The following is a 4,256-nucleotide window of genomic DNA, read 5'->3' on the forward strand; positions in this document are numbered from 1 at the left end:
TGCCTATTTGTATTCATTATTATGATTTTCAGATTCACTCATGAAGATGTATGTATCATGGTTCACTAACACTAATTTTCACTATCTACTTATACACATATCTACCTGTGAGCATTGGAGTTGTTTAGGGTTTTTATTGTTGTTATTGGAGTAAACATTCCTACACTTTGGCACTTGCACAAGATTTTCTCTAAGCTGGAATTGTTGGTTCCCAGAGAATTGCCATCCTATATAATAAAAGGCTAATATGCAAATCAACCGAATGGTAGAACGACCGGTTGCTATGATGCACACTGACCACCAGGGGGCAAACGCTCAAAACAGGAGCTGCCCCCTGGTGGTGAGTGCACTCCCACAGGGGGAGCATCACTCAGCTCACAGCTGGCAAGTGCAGCAGCGGTGTCGGGAGCCTCTCCCACCTCCATGGCAGCACTAAGAATGTCCGGCTGATGGGCGGAAGGGGTCTAAGCTGTCAGTCAGACATCCTCCGAGGGCTCCCAGACTGTGAGAGGGCTCAGGCCGGGCTGAGGGACCGCCCCCCACCCCAAGTGCATGACACCGGGCCTCTAGTTTTTAATAATATTAAATAGTGCCAAATTATTTTGAAAAAATGTCATCAGTTTCACAGATTATTATTCTCACAGATAAGATGATTCTACATCCTTGCCATCACTTAACATTAAAATTTTTGCAGATCTATGAGTAAAAATGCAATTAGGTCCTACTTTTAATTTGTATCCATGGTTATTAATGAAGTTAAGGATCTCTTCTTGTGCATTTTGGATGTTTGTTTCCTCGGAAATGCCTATTCATTCCATTTGGCCATTCCTCTACCAAAGTCTCTATTTTCTCATCTTCATTTTTAGCTAACATTCATATAGTTTGGAATCTAATTTTTGACAGATTTGTGCGTTATAAAAATCTCACCCTTTGTGACTGATCTCACTATTTTAGGGTGTCTCTGATGAATTAGGGCCACTTAGCTGGTAAGTGGTAGAACCAAGATTTTAACTCAGGGGGGTATATTCAAAGTCCAGAGGCTTTCCATAATGTCTACTACTCTTTGAACACACTTCTTACCACTCTCACTCAGTGCCCTAGCTCCTCCTCAAACACACCAAGCAAGCTTCTGCCTTAGAGTTTTACAGTGCCTGTTGCCTCAGCCTATAACCTTCTTCCTCATAATGCGGCAGAACTTGTTTGCTCACATTTTTTAACCTGTCTGCTCAAATCTTTCTCATAGAGATCCTTTCTCATCATTCTTTTTTTAAAAAAATGGCACATTTGTCCTAGCTGGATGGTGTAGTTAGTTGAAGAATCATCCTGTACACCTAAAGGTTGTGGGTTTGATTCCCAGTCAGGGCACATATCTAGGTTGTGGGTTTGATCCCCATCTGAGCACATTGGAGGCAACAGATGGATGTTTCTCTCTCACATTGATATTTCTCTCTCACAAGGATATTTCTCTCCCTCTGTCTAAAAATCAATAGAAACATGTCTCAGGTGGGAATAAAAAAATGGCACTTCTCTATTGTCATTCTCTATATCCTGAACATGTTTTATTTTTATTCATAGCATTAATCACTAATTAATGCTCTGAAAACATTGTACAATTATCTGTCTTCTTATTTGTTATCTTTCTCCTTCCATGAAAATATGGCTCCATAAGATCAAGGATTTTGTCTACTAGTTACTTCTGTAATCCTCGTGTCTAGAACTGTGCTTGGCACATAAAAGGTGAACAATAAACATAAATAGATGAATAATGCCTTTTAGCCATGTTTACCATGATAATTCTCACTTCTGTTGTGTATTTTTATGGGCAATATGTCTGATAATTCATTTTAAAAGTATCAGAGCAGGAAAAAATTGTTACAATTGCAATAATAATTGTTCCCATTTATTTCATAATAGCTCCCATTACTTTTTCCAAAAACACTCCATTCTGTGAAAAAAAAATGCATTCTAACAAAGAATATTGTGGGGGCCTTGTCCAGAGTATGCTAGATGTTCAAGGCCAAGATGCCAAGGCCAAGTTGCCATATGCAGGTGCAAAAGCAAGGACACAGCGATTGTACTGTATGCACCACACAGGTGTACCTTTCTATAACCCAAATACTGATGTCATTATTTGGCAAGAAGCTTCTTTTGTCTAAGTTGGTATAAAAGTGTTTTACTGACTAGGCACTGCGAGGCTGCTTGGCTAGGCTGCTTTTATGTAGGCCTGGACTGCTTTATGTGATGGTTTTGTGCTGCTGCTGTGTTTGCAATGGCTTCTGTGTTTGCTACTGTATTAGCAAGGGCTGCCTTGTACGGCTACTTTGTGAGGCTACTTCGAAGAACTGTTTTGTCTGATAGCTCTTTACTAGCAATGGCTACTTGGCCTACGATAAAGCCTCTCCTATATGCCTATGACTTCTCATGTCTTCTTCATCCACTACCTGGCGTCCATGGAGGTTCAGTTCCTGGCAGAGAAGGACCCCACAGTTGGCATAGTCGAGCAGGATTCAGGAGTAAGTACTCCAACAAATATATTTATTAAACTTTGAATAAACAGTTTTCACCTGACTAATAGTATTTGTTTATCTAAATAAAATTATGTTCTAGCCACAATAATCTATATATACAAAAGCCTAAGCAACTGTTACGACCAGTCAACCAAATGACCAGTTGCTATGATGCACACTGACCACCAGAGGGCAGACGCTCAATGCAGGAGCTGCCCCTTGGTGGTCAGTGTGCTCCCACAGCCAACTTCCCGTGGCTGGCCAACCTCGCACATCCTTCCCCCTGGCCAACCTCCAACAGTCGCTCCCCCAGGTGGTCAGCCCCAATCAGTACTGGAGGAGATGGCCTTGATTGGCCCATATCGCTGGCCAGGCTGCGGGACCCCACCCATGCATGAATTTGTGCACCGGGCCTCTAGTCATTATATAATCAATTACCAACCATTCACTTACTAACAAAGTTACATAATTATTTTCTTTTATCTATCTATCTCTGAAGAGGGAATAGAAAGAAAATTTTTAAATTATTTTATAAAGATATTTTAACTGTTACTGGCCTGAGATTTATCCTGCTTGTAAGATAACAAGTTTGACTGCCAGTTTCATAAATACTGACATAAGACAAAAGACTTCTAATCAGAGACAAAGAACTTCATTACTCACAGAAATGGCAATAGTGAGAGTAACAGCATTTGAGCTAGTTCTCTGAGCTTGGGTTCCCAAAGGAGTATTCAAAGATGGCCACATGATGCCTACCCATCTAGTGGAATGCAGTAAACAGAAGCGAAACCCTGACTTAGGTCCAGAATGAGACATTACTATAATGAACACTAAACATCCCTGTCCTTTTCTCCAGACGAAGCCACTATCTCCATCTTGCAAAGCGGTTCACTATAAGTACATCTTTGAAGAGAGAGTCTGGGAAAAATAGCAGTCAATGGTCTGCTCACAAGATGTACAGACAGAATTGTGAGGGACCCAAGGTGACTTATCTCTCCATGGGCACAATTCCAAATCAGGTGGAAATAAAATGTTTAATGCACCTTGAGAGCTCTGCTGAAGTCCTTCCCTTTGCCAAAACTCTTCCACCAATACCATTTGCCTTTCTCCTAATTAGAAATCAAATTATAAATTGTCACCTCTAGGAAACCTCCCATGATCCATTAGGGTTGAAATTGGTGCCCCTGGGTTCCACAGAATTCTGAACATCCCATAACTACCATATCACACATAAGTCTGTATGTTAATGGCCCAATGAATTGTCATTTCCCTTTTAACTCATAAGCATCTTGAGGTCAGACCCTGTGATTAATTAATCAATGGTATTCTGAAAATATAAAACAGGAGTTGACTCATTGTTAATTCTTAGTAAATATTGGATCTCGAGAGTTTGGAATACATATTTAAAGATTTTTATAAGTTACAAAATTTTTGGATTCTTCACTGATATTACATATTATGCTGAATATTTTCTGAGACACATCTTTATACATAGGCATTTTAGGTAATTCAAGAAGAAAATGTAAAATTTCTAGCTGAAAAGATAAAAACTTGATGCCACTAAAATTAATTCTTCAGGTTAGTTTAAGAAAATAAATTTTAATAGTCTGTCACATGTTCCATTTGCTATCCAGAAATCATAGACAAATAGATGCAGGTATTGAGAAAACCCTACTTTCAACATTGAAAAAAATTTGGTGACTATTATTGAATTAAAGAATGACCTGTTCTGGAATCAATAGTTGAGAA

The 4,256-nt window shown here is 39.4% G+C and overlaps 1 pseudogene; it reads left to right on the forward strand.

Annotated features, from left to right (window-relative positions):
- The first annotated feature begins 2,269 nt into the window (after window positions 1-2,269).
- LOC102434972 overlaps window positions 2,270-4,256 on the forward strand; it is a 35,605-nt pseudogene continuing 33,618 nt past the window's right edge.

This window comes from Myotis lucifugus, unplaced genomic scaffold (assembly GCF_000147115.1).
Source record: "Myotis lucifugus unplaced genomic scaffold, Myoluc2.0 scaffold_9, whole genome shotgun sequence".
Classification (NCBI taxonomy): domain Eukaryota; kingdom Metazoa; phylum Chordata; class Mammalia; order Chiroptera; family Vespertilionidae; genus Myotis; species Myotis lucifugus.